The 21,783-nt window shown below is 39.3% G+C and overlaps 1 pseudogene; it reads right to left on the bottom strand.

The window, feature by feature from the left end:
• Positions 1–456: 456 nt before the first annotated feature.
• LOC131520838 (leukocyte immunoglobulin-like receptor subfamily A member 3) overlaps positions 457–21,783 on the bottom strand; it is a 36,695-nt pseudogene continuing 15,368 nt past the window's right edge.

The following is a 21,783-nucleotide window of genomic DNA, read 5'->3' as shown; positions in this document are numbered from 1 at the left end:
ACTGTGTATCTTCAACATAAAATTCTTCTAGAATGTTACTAACAACATATTTCTGCCTCATCATTTGACCAAAATCCACATTGGATCACAGTCAGAAGTTATTACAAACACTCAGTAGTGATTGATAGCGACATTCAGGTAGGAGTGTTGTATACATCTCATTAACTGTCATTTGTAGCTTGAAGCTAATTGTAATTTCTCCGTTACCCATATACGATTATATTTCATTACGTATTTTTATCAAATCACAAAAGGTTTGTAAGAAACGGTTTAATTTTCAAAAAATATTTTTAATTATAGTAATATAATGTAGACTACCACATGCTGATCAGAGGGATGTGTAACGGGCGTGCTTTGTCTTTGACAGTTTATGTAGGTTGGATGCACGTCCATTAACTCTTGTATGTACTGCGTTGTGTTCTTGTGTTGAATGAAGGAAAGACGCAGACCACGACCAACTGCTGGTTTCTCTTTTAATTAAGGCGAAACAGCAAATTTGTTTACTCTCAGCGAGCCTGGTGCAGACTATACAAATCAACAAAAAAATACATAAGGCTCTGTCACATGCAGTCTCCTCCACACAATACACAGGTCTCAAGCTCCTGTTAGCAGATAAACATACAGAAAATCCTGTAGACTAGCACGTGGAAACATGTCTACTTTAAAGCTTGCAAAAAGTCTGTTTACAAGGTTTACGTTCAGTTGACACATTAACTGCATGTTCACAACCTCAAAACTAACATTTATACATGCATAAAACAAGGTTTGCATCGTACAAAAACCGAAATAAACGTTTAAAACTGACGAGCAAAATAACACATTACCTCCTCTCAGCTAGTCTGGCGCAAACTGAAAGAAGCGCGTGAATAACGCCACAAAGCCTGCGACACTCTTAAAGTGGAAGTACAGGTATTAACACTATGGTCTGAATACAACATCCAGGCATAAATATTGGCAATAGAACACATCCTAAACATATAGAAAACAATATTCATCAGGATTTGGTGACATTTCAACCATAAAAGTAAAGATATAATTTCAACCTGGTTACAGATGTAATGCCAGAGTAAAGTAAAGCCACAACTTACACAACAGATCTTTTTTCCTGACAAAATCAATATAATGCAATATTTATATCTGCTGAATGTAAGCTTTTCCATATTCCAAGCTTGCCTGCTGCACTGGGGACATCACATGCATGTGCGAGTCGTGAAAATTATGAAAATAAATCTACATAAACAAAAGGTCAATAACTCGCAGAAGCGGCTGCCAAATAAAAACAACCAAATTAAGGAAGAATTGTCACAAAATCACACCGAAAATTTTTCTAAAAGATGATCCATCTAAGATCAGCTTTAATAATAATAATAATTAAAAAATAAATAAATAAAAACAATCCACACAAGGCAAAGAGAAGAAGCACCAGCACAATAATATCCAGAGAACAGCAAAAACACAGAAGAACAGCGTGACAAAACAATACTTCAGCAACAAAGATATGAGAACACGGTGTATTATATGCAGAGCTAAATGAGTAAATTACAAACAGCAGAAGGCAATGAAAGTGATCAAGTTTGATGAGATTTGAAGTCCACGAGCAATAAACAATGATCCGGGAGGAGTGCCCTCTGGTGGCTGTCATGAGCACTCCAGGAGATACTGAGACAAAAAATATCATAATTTACATCCTAATTTTTCTTAAACGTTTTAGAAAAAAACGTTGTCACTTTACAGATATTTTCTGGATAATTATTGTGAAACATTATCTGTAAAATGTAAATCTATATTAGCTAGCAACAGCACACATGAGCTAATGTAACTATCACAGCATCAGCAACTAAACAGTTACTGCCTTTAAATAAAGCAACATGCAGCATAACATCAATGTTTCTTGGTCTTCTCCAGGACTGAAGCACAGACTCTACTCTTCAGCACAATGACCCACAAAACACAGACAACAGAAACCCTTTCAATCCCAACAGAACACGAAACACTAGCAGATCTCTCTAGATCTCAGCATCTTCACTTAGTGTGCAGCATGTGTACGCAGCAGTCAGAACCACAGAATGTGTCAAAATAAAGATGTGTGATTCATCTGCTGTGGGTAAAACTGCACATTCAGGATTTAAAAAACTTGATAGTATTATTTTTATCTGGATACTAACTGTAATCATGTCTGTAGATTACAGTAGTATCATGCTGTGAATAATACAAAAAAATAGACATTTGGAGATTAAATCTTATTCATTGAAGTAAATGGTTCTTGATCCTGGTTCTTCTACTTCTATTGACACAGAGACCTTTTTTTTTATAACCAAGCATCAGCTGCAGAACATGTCAAAAGTTTAGTCATCAGGAATCAGGAGTGACTCCTGTATTACACACACACACACACACACACATAGTAAAGTTAATTATTCCTGCATTTACATATAGTTGTCACTCCAAAAACATGACTTTTACAGTAAGCATATTTACTCTGTCTGAGCTTGTGAATGAGATACTGAGAGATTTCAGGATGAAGCTGAAGTTTTCTCACCGTTGCAACAGATTAATCATTATCAGACCGAAGTTTCCTCTTCAACAGATGCAACTGTTAAATACACACAGAAACAGTCTTCTCAGCATTTACTTATGAGTATATGTTTCTCTCTCTACATTTATTGCTTTTCTGAAAAGCCACCATTTTTTGACTAAATAAATTTAAATAAAATGTAACTAGAAAAAGACAGATGCCAAAATGCATGGCTGTGTTTGTAATATATGCATATATGAGGGAATATGAATATATATTTGTACAGACAAAGATATGCTACAGGACAGATTCAATTCAATACATGATGTGTATAGCGATTTTCACAATAAGCCCAGTGAGCAAAGAAATGACTTTAAATAATAAATCAGTCATGTTTTACCTCTCATTCTGCAGCATCTGTAAATCAGCACGACTGTCACTAGCAGATATGGACAAGCTGCCAGAACAGAACTGAGTGTGTTGAGGACAGACATCTGAGATTCTGAATCAAACACTGAAAAAGAGACACACAAGCACTTTATCGTGCACTACATATGAATGAGGGCATATGAAGAAATAAATCAGCTCACACATACAGCAGTGTTCATTTGAGACTCGTCTGACTGAGATCCAGCTCTCGGGTGACGCTCCTCTCTCTGGGTGTTTGCAGGAGTAGAAACCCTCATGTGACTTTGAGACAGTAGTGATGCTCATCTCTGTAGTTTGATTCTGGATGAGTGATCCATCTTTATAGAAATCAGCTCTGAGGTTTGGAGCGGTTGTGTGTCGATATAAACAGCGTAGAGTCAGATGATCTCCTTCAGTCACAGGATGAACAGGACTCTCCAGAATCACACCAGCTACAGAAACAGAGCAAACATGCACTGACTGCAGAATTATATAAACAATATGATAACGTTGCATGTGTTTGTCCACTGATGCTTAATGCACTTGTTTAATCAACCTGCTTCATGCATTGGTTGTAAACGCCAGCGAATAAACACAGAAACACAGACTCACAGTGTACAGTGATATTAACAGGATGATGTTTCTCTCCAGATTCAGACTGACACCAGTACACTCCAGTGTGTGATGTGATGGTGAAGCTGATTGTACATGTAGATCCTGTTTGTGATCCTCGACGTAATGAAGAACAATCTTCCAGCCGTCCACTGTCTGTGTATCTTCTCACTCTCCATCCAGTAGAGTTGCTCTGGTCCTCACAGCTCAGAGAGAGAGACAGATGTGAAGTGTTGAGTTCTGCTGGGACTGACGATCAGAGAGACTGGAGGAGAAACACCTGAGACCACAATTACAGCTGCAGAGTGTCAGATTTGAGCTTGGAAACTCTCTGTATTTAATATGAACCAGTAGTTTAAGTTCTGTTTGAACTCACCAGTGACCCACAGCTGCTGTGTGTTGCTGTGCTGTGTTTATAGACTGGTTTCTCTCTCTGCTCTGCACACATAAACTCCTGTGTGATTTACAGCAGAACTGACAGTGTAGTTTCCTCCTGCTCCTCTGCTGCTGTCTGAGAGCAGATTATAATGATCTGTAAAACCAGACAATGTATTCAATGTGGTATTCTGGATGTGAATAAAATCAGTTAATTCAGGTGAAGCACATTATAACTTACCTGCTGAGTCAGTTAAAGTGAACCAGCTGAATGTCCAGCCTGTAGAGAAGCTGTGAACCTCACAGATCAGAGTCACTGGATCTCCTTCAGTCAACCACTTCTGAGGAGAAACACTTAAAACTGCTCTGGGATCTGAAATAGAGAAATCACTTATTAATAACACATTATATCTGTGTTTGTGTGGCCCCATGGCTGCGGGAACTAGGGGTGTTGAGGGTGCTGCAGCACCCCCGCCGCAGGGCCGGGTCTGAGATTTTCCTTGTGCCCCTCGATCGTCCCCAATATCCTTGATTTTTGTGATAGTTTTGTGATTATATTAAACTGACCAGAAATATGCGACTGTATTTTTCTTGTGCGCCTTACATCTGCCTCTCACTGACAGAATTTCATGTGAAATGTTCACGCGATTAATTTTGGATTCCAACTTGTAAAAACTATTTACGTCTTTTTCCTTTTCATGAGGCGTCTTCCGAAGCTTTCTCGCTTCTCAAGATGGCCACCGACAATCACATAAGCACAGCTCTTTAACTGCACTTTAGTCTCTGATCAACCGCGCTCAAACCACTGTAGCCTAATAATGTAATCTATTAACCACACAAATCATAACGTTTTAGGCAAGTAGCCTACCATATTATGTCATAAAATATTTTAATAAGACTGAATTTGTATTTCACCTGATCACATTTAATAAAAATACATTTTAAGTTTAATTATAAGCCACGATTATTCAAACAACGAACAAATTATACAGCGAGCCAACAACATTTACATTATCAAAGAATATCACTGAATTCAGTCTAGCATGAGTCTTTTTAGAGAACTCTAAATAAAAGCTCCAGTTAGGCTATAATACCTAAGTGAAGCTGTCTGCAGTGTATGATTAATTAATCTCGTACATCACATGTACATCTGCATTTGGCACGGTGGCAGGGCAACATCAAGCCCCGCCCCCAGCACCCCAGAATAAAATAGGCTTGTTTGAGATGAGCAAAATCTGCAGAACCGATCACCGGTGATCACTGCGAGGTGCATGCCGGTTAGAAAAGTGTCCGAGGCGGATTGAGCAGTCGCGCGCAGTTGCTCTCCAGACTGAGCTGATCAAAAGCATGATGGGAAACGACTGACTGACGACACAGCTTAATGCTCATTGGTTCAGACAACCGTGATGCTGCATTCTCTTCTAAAATGTTTTATTTTTTAATCTGATTTCATGCTGTTATGTATTTAAATTGTGTATGAATATCCCAAACACTATGACAGTGCGATCTCTGTGTGAGATATGTGATTGTTGTCATATTTTCTATACAAATCTAAAATACATGTTTGAATTAAAATAAAATGGATGATAAATACGCCTTTCGTATGGAATTAAATGGTAAGCACTTTAAGTGTCTTGTTCATCATATTTATATTCATATAAAAGCAACAGAACTGAAATGATATCATGTTTATCAGCAGCACAGCACATGAGTGAGAATAACGCGATATCTGCCTTTGATCTCGTTGGTATCTGTTCTACTTCGAGAACTGTCCGTCTTGACTGTGTTTATTTCACTCCTCCCTTCACTGCAGCCGCCTGCTCTCGCCTACATTTCAGGCGAGGCGCATCTCAAACAAGCCTACTATGTTCCCGCTGCTATGTGTGGCCCTGTCCCAAATGGCACCCTAAAGCCTCGCGGTCTTCCTCGAGTCCTTTCGTGACGTAGCTTTGACTGTCGGGTAGAAGTCTGCTGCGGATCGAGGCGCTTTATATATCGGCCGCAAAGTGGCGCTCGCGAGCACTGTTGACGATAAAATAATGAATGGTACGGTGGCCGAGAGCTTAACGCGCTGCAAATAGAAAAAAACACCAGCAAATTAAGAAAACAGTTTTACAACCCATGCGCTGCAAATAGAATTCTTTATTTGTTTGTGTTGTGAGCATTTGCTGCACCTGCTGTCAAACTGATGAAGATGTTTTCTTGATTTGCTGGTGCTTTTTCTATTTGCATGTGTTTTCTGAAGTTGCAGCTTGAGCTCTCTCGGCCAAACTACGGTCTCGTGGACTTAACGGACACGGACACGCGGCGGCCATAAGTCCGTAAGACCACAAGTGCACATGAAGTGTTTCATTTGGGACAGAGCCTGTGTGTATGAAGCATAGACTGTAAAAAAAGATGGACGACGCGTCTCCGCTTCCTTCCACTATAGAAAACTGAAGCGAATACATCTCAGTATGGCCGCTGCCATCTTGAGTAAATGACGTCATTTGGAGCCCGAGTCTGCGCAGTAGAGTCGTGAGGTGGAGCCGCGGAATCAAACTCCCGCCAAAACTCCCGCAGACCCAATCAACCATAACGACACGCCCCATTTTTATAGCATCAAATTACTAGCTAAAATCAAACTTATCACAAAAACGAACAATTGAACATATATCAGCGTGATAACTACCTTAAATTACTAAAACCATATTTCAGAAAATTGTATTGAAAGTGTAATTTATTTTTTTATTTTGACTGAAGTCCCATTCGTTTACATGGAGAGGGCGGGGTTTATGACCTGTACTGCAGCCAGCCACCAGGGGGCGATCAAAGAGCCAGCAGCTTCACTTTTAAGGACGAGTGAGACACACCCGGTATGAAGAGATGCTCAAACTCACCTGATACTGTCAGTGTAACTTTATCACTCGTTTGTGACCAGCGTGATCCTTCTGTCTCTGATCCTTCACAGGAGTATTTACCTGCGTCAGACTCAGTAACAAACCAGAATGTGTGTTCCTGTCCATCACTGAAAACACTGCTTAAACCTTCTTTATACCATTTACATTTACATTTACATTTAGTCATTTAGCAGACGCTTTTATCCAAAGCGACTTACAATTGGGGAATACATCGAGCGATTAATCTTGAAGAGGCAATCAGACATACGAAGTGCTTGCAACACCAAGTCTCAGACATTGTTCAAATAAATACAAACTACCAAAGGAAGGAATAAGTAAAGATAATTTTTTTTTTTTTTTTTTTTTTTTTTTTTTAAGTTTAGGATGAAGTCAAGTGCTGTCGAAAGAGATGAGTTTTCAGTTGTTGCTTGAAGATTGACAGGGATCCAGCATTCCGGATAGAGGTGGGAAGATCGTTCCACCAGCCAGGAATGGTGAATGAGAATGATCTAGAGAGTGATTTTGCGCCTCTCTGTGATGGTATCACGAGGCGTCGCTCACTAGCAGATCTCAGATTTCTGGAGGGGATGTAGTTTGTTAATAGAGAGTGCAAGTAAACGGGTGCTGAGCCAGTGGTTGTTCTATATGCAAGCATCAGTGTCTTGAACTTGATGCGAGCCGTGATTGGTAGCCAGTGCAGGGAGATAAAGAGAGGTGTAACATGGGCTCTTTTGGGCTCGTTGAAGACCAGTCGTGCCGCTGCATTCTGAATCATTTGTAGAGGTTTGACTGTATTAGACGGAAGTCCAGCCAGAAGAGCATTGCAATAGTCCAGCCTAGAAATGACAAGGGCCTGGACAAGAAGTTGTGCAGCATGCTCTGTCAGAAAGGGCCTGATCTTTCTGATGTTATATAGTGCAAACCTGCAAGATCGAGCAGTTTTGTAATGTGGTCTTTGAAGGTCAGCTGATCATCAAAGATTACACCAAGATTTCTGACCGAAGTTGATGGGGTTATTGTTGATGAACCTAACTGGATCGTGAAGTCATGCTGTAGAGTCGGAGTGGCAGGGAGGACAAGAAGCTCAGTCTTTGCCAGGTTGAGCTGCAGGTGATGTTCTTTCATCCATGCCGAGATGTCCGCCAGGCAACCTGAGATCCTTGCAGTTACCGTTGGATCATCTGGTTGAAAAGAGAGGTAGAGCTGTGTGTCATCAGCGTAGCAATGGTATGAGAATCCATGTGCCTGTATGATGGGACCCAGTGATGTAGTGTATGTGGAGAAGAGGAGGGGTTCAAGAACTGATCCCTGAGGAACCCCAGTGACCAGTGTATGTGCTGGATACCTCACCTCCCCAGGCCACCCTGAAAGACCTACCAGTGAGATAGGATTCAAACCAGCGAAGTGGAATGCCAGAGATGCCCAGTGATGAGAGGGTGGACAGGAGTATCTGATGATTGACAGTGTCAAAAGCGGCAGATAGGTCCAGCAGAATGAGGACTGATGATTTGGAATGGGCTTTTGCAATTCGCAGGGCTTCAGTGACCGAGAGAAGCGCAGTCTCAGTTGAATGGCCCCTCCTGAAACCTGACTGTTTAGCATCCAGTTTGTCGTTCTGTGAAAGAAACAGTGAGACTTGGTTGAAGACAACTCGTTCAAGTGTTTTCGCTATGAACGGAAGGAGAGAGACAGGTCTGTAGTTTTCTATAAGAGAAGTGTTTAATGTAGGTTTTTTGAGCAGTGGGGTTACCCGAGCCTGCTTGAACGCAATGGGGAAGTTACCTGTGAGTAGGGATGTGTTGATGATGTGTGTGAGTGCAGGTAAGAGTGTGGGTGAGATTGCTTGGAGAAGGTGTGAGGGGATTGGGTCAAGAGGACATGTTGTAGGATGGTTGGAGAGGAGAAGCTTGGATACTTCAGCTTCAGTGAGTGGACAGAAAGAAAAGATGGGAGTTTTAGCAGTGGATGTGGTAGGGTGAGGGTCCTGTGTGCGTGGAGGTGAAAACTGACCACTGATTGATCTAGTTTTGTCTGTAAAGAAAGTGGCAAAGTCATCAGCTGTAATAGAGGTGGAGGGAGGAGGTGGAGGGGGACAGAGGAGGGAATTAAATGTTCTGAAGAGATTACGCATGTCTGGAGCGCTGTCGATCTTGTTGCGGAAATGTGAGGATTTGGCAGTGTGGACTTTAGCAGAGAAGGATGTGAGCATAGACTGGTACCTACTGAGGTCCGACAGATCGTTTGATTTGCGCCATTTTCTCTGCCGCTTGAGTGTAGTCCGATGTTCACGAAGAACCTCGGATAACCAGGGGTTGGAAGGAGCAGCCCGTGCGGGCCTAGAGGAGAGAGGACAAATGTCGTCTAGACAAGAGGTTAAGGTAGAGCATAAAGTCTCAGTAGCTGCGTTTACATCCAGAGATGAGAAATGGGTGGGTGAAGGAAGAGAGGAGGATACCACAGAGGAAAGATGGGAAGGAGAAAGGGAGCGCAGGTTTCGTCTAAAAGTAACTGGTAGGGGGGTTGGTGGCACAGGAGAAGCAAAGTGTAATGTAAATGTAATGAAGAAATGGTCCAGTATGTAGCGGTTGTACCAGAATGTTATCTGCAGTACAATTGCGTGTGTAAATTAAGTCAAGTTGGTTGCCTGATTTGTGCGTGCTAGTAGTGGTAAGGCGTTTGAGATCAAACGAAGCTAGGAGTGCATGGAAGTCTGTAGCATAAGGCTTGTCTAGGTGAATGTTGAAATCACCAAAGACTAGGAGTGGAGTGCCATCCTCCACGAAAGAGGACAGCAGCCCGTCCAGCTCCTCTAGGAAGGTGGCTAGAATTTGGCTAGGGGGACGGTAAATGACCACGATCTGGAGTTTTATCGGAGCTGATACAGTAATGGCATGAGATTCAAATGAGTTGTAATTGCATAGGGAAGAGCGGGTTGAGTATTTCCAATTGTTAGAAATGAGCAGACCAGTGCCTCCACCCCGGCCAACTTGCCGGGGGGTGTGAGAGAAAGAGAGATTAGTAGAGAGAGCAGCTGGGGTTGCTGAGTCTTCTGGACGAATCCAGGTCTCAGTCAAGCCCAAGATGCTGAGCGTGGATTTTAAAGAAAAGCAGAAATGAAGTCAGCTTTGTTGACAGCTGACTGACAATTCCAGAGACCCACAGAGAAGGAAAGAGGTGTAGTGAAGGAGGTAGAGATAAGGCGCAGGTTAGCAGGATTACGTTGCCGTCTGCGTGGGACGTTAGAGCGTGGTTGAGAGAGAACCGAATAGTTTGGAAACACATGATAGAGGTGGCAGGAAAGAGGATGGAAACGGAGAGTGTGTAAGGGAAGGGGAAAAAGAAATGATACTTAAGTGTGTCGCCGGTGTCGTTGCTCGGTTAAAGTCGCGCAGGAAAAGTCGATGGTCTTTACCCTCGTCTGTCTTCACACGAGGAGGCTGAACGCTTCCGCTGATGCTTCCGCGTCAGCGCTCGGACCTCTGATAAATACAGCCTAACACACTACCGTGAAAACAGCTGTGGCCGGCTTCTGATTGGCCCAGCCAATAGCCTTGTGCAAATAACTCAAGACGAAACTAACACTTCGCTAGCAAGGAGCACTGAAAATGATCCAGGTTCCTTCTTAGCCGAGGTGCAAATTATTATAATTAACAGAAAGTGCAATCAAACAACGAAACCTCAACGAAAATGCAGAATAGAAATAGAAGGGAAACGAAAGTATTCCTTCCCAACAGCAGGTAAATAATTTAAACAACAGATCTATGACTAAGTATCGCAACACTTACGAGCTGCTGTCCGCCTCTTCTGGTGAATATTCGGCTTCTCCCGACTTGTAATAGCGAACAGGCAGTTTAAATACTTTTACAGTCGCTGTGGCCGGCTTCTGATTGGCCCAGCCAATAGCCTTGTGCAAATAACTCAAGACGAAACTAACACTTCGCTAGCAAGGAGCACTGAAAATGATCCAGGTTCCTTCTTAGCCGAGGTGCAAATTATTATAATTAACAGAAAGTGCAATCAAACAACGAAACCTCAACGAAAATGCAGAATAGAAATAGAAGGGAAACGAAAGTATTCCTTCCCAACAGCAGGTAAATAATTTAAACAACAGATCTATGACTAAGTATCGCAACACTTATACCAGAAGTAGCTCCAGCTAGTGACTCCTTCAGCATATATGTCACATCTGAGAGTGACTGTCTCTCCTCTGAACACATGTAGAGGTTTAATGGTCACTTTGGGTTTTGGTTTTTCTGTACAATGACAACAATTCAAAATGTAAAATAATGTAATAAATAAGAGTAATAAAATGTTTACCACCTTACGAAACAAAAATATAATGTGATATATTATGTTACATATTACATAATGCATTTCCATATATTGGAAACTAGTGCTTATATTTTTCAATATACAGCAATATATGCATTGACAATATATGGCTATGATACATACAAATATATTTAGAAATGAGGACAAAGATAAATCTAATATTCATAATGGGTTAAAGCAGATCTCTAGTTCCCAGCATCCTTTGCTTCTGACTGTTAAAAGAGAATAAACATTTTAAAAATAAGTGTTATGTCATGTGTTTTTGCTCAATATTAATATAAAGGGGGAGATCTGTTAGTGTTTAATGTTGTATTATTTTGAAATGTAAAAGGGTTTCTGGTGTGTGTAAGTTTGTGGGGTTATCATTGTGTTGAAGAGTAGAGTCAGCGGTCAGGATGATGATTGTCCAAAAACCATTAAATCATAGACTACTTTATTTAAAAAGTAATGGCTGTGCACTTTTCAGCACAGTGATAGTCTGTTCACTAAGTGTTTAGTATGAGCAGATGTGCTTATGCTATAGTAAACTAGCTATACTTTAAAATTTGAAACACGTATATCATAAATGATTGTTAATAAGAAACAGGCCTATATATTTCCATATACGTGTGTGTATACTGCATGAGTAAATATATGTTCAATATTTATCGATATATTATAAAGTGTATTACTGAATATAAAATTACATATATTGTGATTTTTCAATATATGAAAGCGGCAATTCCTTATGTATTATTCAATATATTTGTAATATATTTACACAATATATTATTCTGTATAATTTCTAATATACTGTTCTGTCACTTAATATATTGATTAGGAAATATATTTTCTTTGCGTAAGGGATAATACTTGCCGTATATTGTCACTATTACTGATTTACAGTACAGGGCTTCAGCGTGCAGCATTCAGCGTGAGACGCAATTGACACTTTTCTCAACCTCTCGCCACACGTCCTTTTTCTCACGCAGTGAAAAGCACCCATCAGTTAAGTAAGGAATAATTGACTTCTGTCCTTTTAATTATAAGAAAAATAATGCACACCCGAGTGAGCATTTGTGCACCAGAAGATTGTATTTACAACAAAGACTGAGCCCAGTCTTTACTAAAATAATATTTTCTCTTTTTTTGTTGCCTTTATTATGACACCTTGTAAAATAGCTTTTACTTTACCGAATTATCCAGAACATGGGAAAGTTTGTTTTCTGACAGAGAACACAGGGAATGAATCACCTGCTCCACATTTAGATTGACAGCCGTCACAGCCTCTTAGTGACTGTTACTCCTTTCTTTTCAGCCATTGGATAGGATTTAAAGAGAGTCTTTTGTATTTGTGTGAAGCGGGTTGCTACTTCTGACGAAGCGCTGTTAAATATAGGTGAAACTATGCCGCAAAAAGAATAAATAAAAAGGCAAAATAATTTTTAGTTTAAAAGAAGTGTACTAATAGCACAACTGAATAATCTTCTTTTTCATAAGGGAAACCATGGATATGTATAGATGCCACATTCGACCGCTCCAGATTAGGCATGGGCCGGTATGAGATTCTGACGATAACCTTAGATAAAAATATCACGGTTTCAGGGTATTGCGATTACAGCTGTAAAATGTTATTTTTAAATGTCTGGGTAAAAAACAACAACGTTTTTTCCACTGAACACAATACATTTTATTTTTAAGAAACATATAGAACACTTTGGAACGGTAAACATGTCAGGCTAAATAATTAATATAAATAACTGAATTCTTGTTAATTAAATTACTTGCAGTCACTTAAGTGAGCCTAAACCTGCAGCTCAACAATAATCAGAACATAAATTATTTTCTGTAAAAAAAAAAAATCCTTCTAAATGGAAAGAAAAATTAAAATGCAGTCACTTAACCTAAACCTACAGCTCAATAATCAAAAACATAAATCAAAACAATTTCTGTAAAAAGAAAAATGCAGTCATTAAACCTGCAGCTCAACAAGGTTTTTGGACATATGCTCACTTTCTACACATTCATCTTTCAGTCCAAGTTATGAGCGGTGAGGTGCAAAGGTATGTGCACTTACACATAAGGAGAGAGCGCGAGTGTGTCACACACAGACACACACAAACACACAAACACACACACACACACACGGTCTCGCTCTGTATAACACTCAAACAGTGGCATAGACACCCGAGAGCCAGCAGTTTGTTTCTTTTTTAAATGACGTGATTTTGAACAGATGTAAACAATGGCAGGAGGTTTAAAATTATAGATGTGATACCAGCTAAATGTATTGTACTGAATCGCAGAAACGTAGTACTTTAGTCTGATATTCCCCGCTCTCTGTGAAGTAATGTGAGGGAGGAAACTAGTTGACGTTAGCTAGTTAATTAGCCATGTTATCTACCTCGGTAGCAAGCCAAATAGTATTTATTTCAACACTGAAACAACCGGTCTTGATCGAGGGTGAAAGAGGGAGAAATGAAGACGACACGGATATATCCTTTGTGTACGACCTGGAACTATTTATTTAGCAATCGGCGCTAAAACATTATCTGTACGGAACATGAGTCTACGTTACCCGAGAAATTCCCATACGGCAGACTTCGCCTTTTTCGACAGGGGAAAAAGTTCCAGGATTCACCTCATTCGCCATCATCCTACACACAGGCAGTGTTGGGCACGTTACTTTAAAAAGTCATTAGTTATAGTTACTAGTTACTTCTCACAAATAGTAACTGAGTTAGTAACTGAGTTACATCATTATAAAAGTAACTAATTACCAGGGAAAGCGTTACTTTTAAAAAAAATTCAAATGTCAAATAACTTTGGATGCCCCCAATATTAAATATGTTAAATTAATGAAATGAACACTAAAAAGAATAAATTATTATTATAAAACATTGTACATTAATCTACACTATTTATCTACTGACACTTATTATCAGTCAGTCAAGCATTATAATATAATATTATGATAATTTAATATGATATGATGATAAAACTTTAGTAATTAGAATAACCAAGTATGAATGCATATTTGTCATCAATATAAAACGCAACTAAGGATTAATGAGCTGCTGGGTTCATGAATATTAATCACGTTGTCTGTGTTCGCTCAAATTGATTTGCTGAAATCAGAACAGTGATGATAATAGGTGAGCGCCGGCCAATGAGATTGTCGTTTGCGCATAAGTTCCGCCCACTACCAGAGAAACCGGCAGTTCTTGAAAGCTGAAGAATTCCAAAGGAACTCCGTTATTTTGACAGGAAAATACAACAAAGAATATCATTTACATGTAGCGTGTCAATTCTGCATGTTATGAAAGACTCTCTCGCTCTGTATCTTTCTTTGCGTGCGTGTTTGTGAGAGAAAGCGACGGCGAGTCGTGCGCTTCACACTAGAGTTTATGGTACATCAAATACAGCTACACTGCGCATCCTTTCAGATGAACTGAAAAATTTAATTCTAATAATATAATATAGTAACGGCACATTTTATTGTCAGTAACGGTAACGGCGTTGTAACGGGGGGAACAGTAATTTGTTTGATTATTCGTTACTGAAAAAAATAACGCCGTTAGTAACGCCGTTTATTTATACAGCCGTTATTCCCATCACTGCACACAGGTAAATGTATTGTACTAAATCGCAGAAACGTAGTACTTTAGTCTGATATTCCCTGCTCTCTGTGAAGTAATGTGAGGGAGGAAACTAGTTGACGTTAGCTAGTTAATTAGCCATGTTATCTACCTCGGTAGCAAGCCAAATAGTATTTATTTCAACACTGAAACAACCGGTGAATGGGTCTCTGTTTTGATCGAGGGTGAAAGAGGGAGAAATGAAGACGACACGGATATATACTTTGTGTACGACCTGGAACTATCTATTTAGCGATCGGCGCTAAAACATTATTTGTATGGAACATCGCTGTGATTAGTCTACGTTACCCGAGAAATTCCCATACGGCAGACTTCGCCTTTTTCGACGGGGGAAAAAGTTCCAGGGATTCACCTCATTCGGCCATCATCCTACACACAGGTGACTCTCACTGACCGCTATCCGCAGGAGGAGGAGGAGGAGGAGGAGGAGGAGGAGGAGGAGTCGTGTGACTCGTTACGGTCTTCACTGCTCACAACTGAGGGAGTGCTGCACTTTCAGTCTTTGATGACAAGTAAAAAAACTGTGCATACCGCAGGAACGGTATAACGGAAAATTTTAGTGGTTTTGAAACCGTGAATTTTCCAAACCGCGGTATACCTTGAAACCGGTTATCGTCCCATGCCTACTCCAGATATGTTGACGCGTCCACCATCTTGAAATGGTCTATATATCGTCACTCACAATAACGATCAATGAGTTTCAAAACAACATTGTGCATCATCTGGTTGTAAAAACCGCCTAAATTTAAATTCCTGAAGAAGAAGAATAAACTTTCACAGGTAAGAATGTGTTGGTTTGTGTTTTTAATATGCATTAACTCAATTTTACAGGTTTTTAAAATAAAGTACCTTTTTAAATGTCTTGTTAGTGAAGGAGTGGAATCCTGGAGTCATCGCGACCTTCATAATATATATATATATACAGGGCCGGATTATCCATAGACGGGATTGGGCGAGTGCCCTGGGGCACCAGCCAATAGGGGGGCACCAAGTGATTAAGATAATGACTAGACCTTTAAAATATTTTTCATGATATATATATATATATATATATATATATATATATATATATATGTATATAAAATTTTGCTGGAAGAGATGAAGATGCATAGAAAATGAATACAGAGAGAATATAAAATATGCACGCATGTAAAGAACTGCGATTGGGTCAGGTCACAGTTTAATTGCGCCCTCCCCCCAGTCAGAGTCGAGCCCGCCAATTTATAATATTCAATTCACAATGGATAGGCAGCATCAGCGGTTGTGCGAAACGTAAATAAAAAAAATAAAAAAAGAGAGAAAATATCACGGCACATAGCCAGGGCTCTACAGTGCCACTGAAAACTGCGTGTGACTATTAGAACACACACGATCAGCATATTTGTGTTTGCGCTGAGGGGAGCTTCAAAGATTTCTACTTGCGTGTTTGTGCAGCGGTGAGTAATGTATCGCAGACATATGTTGATTCCTTGAATGCAATTGTAGCATGTGGCTCGTTTGTAGTGACTACGCCACCCCGAAATACCGGGGAATTAACGAAAGAATTCAGACACACAAATACGTTCCATGTAGAAAAGGCAAGAGGCGTGAGTTTGTCCAATTTAAATAATATTTTTATTAGACTAAAATTATTAGGCAACAATATTTTTAAAACCAACCAGCAACACCATTAAATTGTCTTGGTCAAGTAAGAAAAAAAAATAATAATAAAATAAGAGATTCGTTGTCACAGCTGAGCCGCTGCGCATCTCCATTCAGACACAGCATTGTTTCGTTTATGAATGAACCTATGTTTTTAAATGAATCTAGTGAGTCAGTGATTCAATCACCCATTCATAAAGACAGTCACTTGCTTCGTTCCTGAATGAATCAGCCGTTCAAACGAATCAATTAAATGAATGATTCAGTGATAAAATCAGTGACTTGCTGCCACCTACAGGCAGTTTTATTTTTATGTTTAAAGTGTCATTTCAGTTATTTAAATCATTTCAATCAAACCATAGTTCTATATTAAAAATTTTATATGTAAAACATTAATCTCACAACTCTGTTATGAATTTAAAACATCCATCCCACCTCTGAGCCTCTGTAAATGTCTGTAAATTTACCTACATGCCACTTTTGTGTTCTTCTGTGCCACCTTTGTAGTGGAAACTAATTTTGTTAATATTGATTTATTTTGATTGGTAACTTATTCTTATTATTCTACCTGTTCTTATTCTATTTTTTTTATTAGAAATTTTGAAAAAGCTTATAAATATAGATTTTTTAATTTGACAATGACATACTTTTAATAAAATTAGAAAAAAATGACATTACAAAAAAATACCAAGAATGCCCCTGTAAATCACTTTAAGGAGTCAAATATTACCTAGTAATGGGAAGGCAAATTTTTGTTATTGATCAGAAGGTGCTCCTGAATTTTTGAGCGGGAGGGGGGGCACTTCAAATGTGGTCACCCTAGGGCACTACACTGTGTTAATCCGGGCCTATATATATATATATATATATATATATATGTGTGTGTTTCTTCTTGAGTAATTATTAATCAAGGTTACATTTATGCATGTTAGACAATAAGTTGAATATGGCTTTATTCTGCCTTTTTACTCTCTAAGAAGCTGCTCTCATTGTGTGTGTGTAGTGAACCATATCTGATAAGATTCAGGGCAGAGCCCGGCAACCTTGAAGTACAGATAAGTGTTCTCTGCGTATGTGTGCGAGTGTTTGTCTTTGCAGAAAGATGCGGAGAAAGCTCTCGGAGGAAACCGTCATTTGCCGTCACCCTGATGTCCAGGGCAACAGATGTACGTCTCTGGAGAGACCTATTGCGTCTGACCTCTGATCACTTGTCACCAAAGTAATCACTAGAAGATATGCTTCAAGTTTTACGTCCATGTGTGGAGATTTTCTACGTTTATCTATCTTTCGACCAACCAGAATCTTCCTTAACGTAATTGACGTAATTAGTGACCTCTGTTAGAGTATAATTACTGGTATTTCAAGCATGTAAGCAGAGCAGCCTACGAACTCGATTGTGAGTCTTGAAGCTGACTTCTGCTGATGAAACTGCAAACTATCTTCTTCAGTAAATTTTCTTCATTTTGATTGAATCTCTGACTTCTGGTCTTCATTCAACACACCTGGTCCGAGGGTCTTCACTGTATATTCCCCTACATTAGCTAACGGCTTCGTCTTGTTGTTTTGTGTTAGTTTAGCTAGGGTGACCATACGTCCTCTTTTCCCTGGACATGTCCTCTTTTTGGACCAAAAAATAAATAAATGCGTCAGGCCAGGATTTCTAAATCGCCCAAAATGTCCAGGATTCAGCTTTTGCTTTCTACAGTCGCCATTCATTGTGTGCGTTTTTGTATTAAAGCCAGGGCTGAGCGGGACTGTTTTTTTAATCCCCCTCCTAATTTCTGACCATTACTGCCTGCTCTCATTACAGTATATTCAATACATTCTAATACTGATTATAAGTTTAACGCATCAGAGAGCCGCTATCAATATGCGGAGCATTTAAATCACTTTGGTTGCAGCTCATGTTGGATGCAGGGTTGCCAAATCCGCATTTTTTGGACTGAATTGGGCTGATTTTAAACTATTGCGGAGGGTTGATTTTCTCCTGTTGGTAAAAGGTTTGAAATATTGCATAAATTACATTTGACTGAAATACTTGTATTGAAACATTTTGCACTCTACCTATGATAAAACTGTGGTAGATGTTACATTTTATGAAGGATGCTGGTAGGAAGCCTTAGCTGTGTTTATGATCAATCTGCATACAGAGACTGTAAAATATGTATTTTAGGTATGGAAATTACATATTTTGAGTTTTGATATTTGTGTTATGGCCATTGCGCTAACCTCTCCGAACCCCCATCTCCAGAAAAAAATAAATAAATAAATAAAAAAACAACAACAGAAAAACGCATTTCAAAAAAGTTATAAATTGATTTGCATTTTAATGAGTGAAATAAGTATTTGACCAATTCGCAAAACATGACTTAGAGGTCAGGCGTTTCTTGTAGTTGGCCGCCAGGTTTGCACACATCTCAGGAGGGATTTTGTCCCACTCCTCTTTGCAGATCCTCTCCAAGTCATTAAGGTTTCGAGGCTGACATTTGGCAACTCGAACCTTCAGCTCCCTCCACAGATTTTCTTTGGGATTAAGGTCTGGAGACTGGCTTCTTCTTGAGCCACTCCTTTGTTGTCTTGGCCGTGTCTTTTGGGTCATTGTCACATTGGAATACCCATCCACGACCCATTTTCAATGCCCTGGCCCTGATGGTACATGGCCCTGCCCATCGTTCCTTTGATGCGGTGCAGTTGTCCTGTCCCCTTAGCAGAAAAACACCCCCAAAGCATAATGTTTCCACCTCCATGTTTGACGGTGGGGATGGTGTTCTTGGGGTCACAGGCAGCATTCCTCCTCCTCCAAACACAGCGAGTTGAGTTGATGCCAAAGAGCTGGATTTTGGTCTCATCTGACCACAACACTTTCTCCCAGTTCTCCTCTGAATCATTGGCAAACTTCAGACGGGCTGTACATGTGCTTTCTTGAGCAGGGGGACCTTGCGGGCGCTGCAGGATTTCAGTCATTCACAGCGTAGTGTGTTACCAATTGTTTTCTTGGTGACTATGGTCCCAGCTGCCTTGAGATAATTGACAAGATCCTCCCGTGTAGTTCTGGGCTGATTCCTCACTGTTCTCGTGATCACTGAAACTCCACGAGGTGAGATCTTGCGTGGAGCCCCAGTCCGAGGGAGACTGACAGTTATTTAGTTTTTTCTACAGGTAACACGCTGAGACTCCCTTTTAGAGAGTGCTCTAATCTCAGCTCCTTACCTGTATAAAAGACACCTGGGAGCCAGAAATCTTGCTGATTGATAGGGGATCAAATACTTATTTCACTCATTAAAATGTAAATCAATTTATAACTTAAATGTGTTTTTCTGTTTGTTTTTTTGTTGTTGTTGTTGTTATTCTGTCTCTCACTGTTCAAATAAGCATACCATTAAAATTATAGACTGATCATTTCTTTGTCAGTGGGAAAACGTACAAAATCAGCAGGGGCTCAAATAATTTTTCCCCTCACTGTTTGCACAAAATGCTTCCACTATGAGAGAAAGCAGCAGCCATGCAGCAATTCCACCACTTGACATGTCCTGTGTGAAAGGGGCGTTAAACAGTCTTCAGACAGAGTGTGAACACAAGCACAGGACTGTTTAAAAGCAGCTGCCTATCAGTGTGCACCAGATTGAGTCCAAATAGCAAATACCTGTGCAGTGTCACCTGCCTGACCCGTGCCCGCACTGCAGCTGACACATAAGGGTGATTCTTAGACTATGGGCACTTTTATGTTCTTTGGTCATATTTTTAAAAATACATATAATTTTGGACAAATTCCTCTTTCTTTGTCAAACTAACAATAAAACCACCTTTAAAACTTTTTTTCTACCTTTCAATTATGATATTATCATACTTTTCAACCTCCTTATAGGTGTCAAAATCACTGTTTTCTCCTTGTCGCACACCCAGACTTTTAAACTTCAACAATGAAAATACAGTTTAAAAATATGACTTATCTGGTAACTATTAATGTACCTGAATTAAGCACTAGTAAAATAATTAAAATACATTATAGTATTTAATGTGAGACAATATTACTTTTAATACAAAATATAGCAGTCGCACAGTATTGGTGTCATTTCCACCACAACACTGTAATGTCCCTTTAAAACATTTGTGTGAAAGATTGCTTTGGTGGTTTCTATGGAAATGTTCAGTGACATCAGAGCACATGTTGGACATGGAGGGAATTAAAATTTTCATCAACAACAAATGGAAGAAAAATCAAGGTAAATATTGCTTGATCAGTTAATATATTTATTCATCTTTTCCAAGCATGCTGTACTTTCAAGGGTGTTTTTAAAAAGCAAAACATTTTAAGTTAAATAAGAATATTTTGCATACATCAAATGCTAAGTATTAATTCAAAGCTAATCAGTGAAGCTATCTTCCATTTTTTTCACAAAAAAACTACAGAAATGTAATTTCCACCACACTGCCTCTGTGGTGGAAATGACATTTATGGTTACAAAGTACAATTGATATGTTTAATGACTTTGAGTTTGAGTTTATTGAGTGTGATGAGTTTAAGACTTTTTCTAATAAATATCTCTGCTGTTTCTCTACATTCACGTTAATTCATTGTCATTTCCAAAACACCCTGTCATTTCCATCACCACGCATTTTTTTAAATATTGAAAAAGTTCTCATCACACATTAAAAATGTATCATGCTCTACTTAATATAAAAATTCAAGTTATTTATTTTCTAATAAGCTCTTACCCAAACCAATATTATATTTCAGAGTGTGACGTGTACAGTTCAGCATTTGGTCCTTAGGGCAGTTAATTTATCTCATTGACAAATGTATAATTATTGTACATTGTGGAAAAACTGGTAAAACTAGTTAGAAAAATGATCTTAAGACAATTCCTGGGTGGCATAAGTTGTTCTATTTTTAAATAACAGCCGTATATTGGGATGTGATGGAAATGACATTTGTTCATTGCAGGTCGGAAAAATGTAAAATATTAACAATTTCTCTTGTAATCTAAGTTTGTCCTCTTACAGACCTTAAAACTAGACAAATTATTTAAACTTATGAGACTGTGTTATGTGACTTTTGAACAAGTTTTTTTTTATTCAACTTCACAAGGCTTAACGTGCCCCTAGTTGAAGAAACGCCCATAAATATTATTCCACTGGGTACGTCAATTTTAGCGGTTCCCCCATCGCCCGCGTACAGGACTCTGGTGCAAAGACCACCTTAGACGGGGTTCAAACTCACAACCTTCAGGTTAATATCTCAGAGCTTGATCTACTGTGCCAAAAGTTTAGTTCAGGTATAGCAGTTCACAATATAATTCAAAATGGCAAAGAGGTCAACAATGGAAAAAAATGGTATTACTCCTGACCATGGGTGGAGCTGTTACCAAAGACCAATGAGGCT

This window comes from Onychostoma macrolepis, chromosome 15 (genome assembly GCF_012432095.1).
Source record: "Onychostoma macrolepis isolate SWU-2019 chromosome 15, ASM1243209v1, whole genome shotgun sequence".
Lineage (NCBI taxonomy): Eukaryota > Metazoa > Chordata > Actinopteri > Cypriniformes > Cyprinidae > Onychostoma > Onychostoma macrolepis.
Note: the sequence above shows the minus strand (reverse complement) of the source record. Positions and strands in the feature narration are given on the sequence as shown.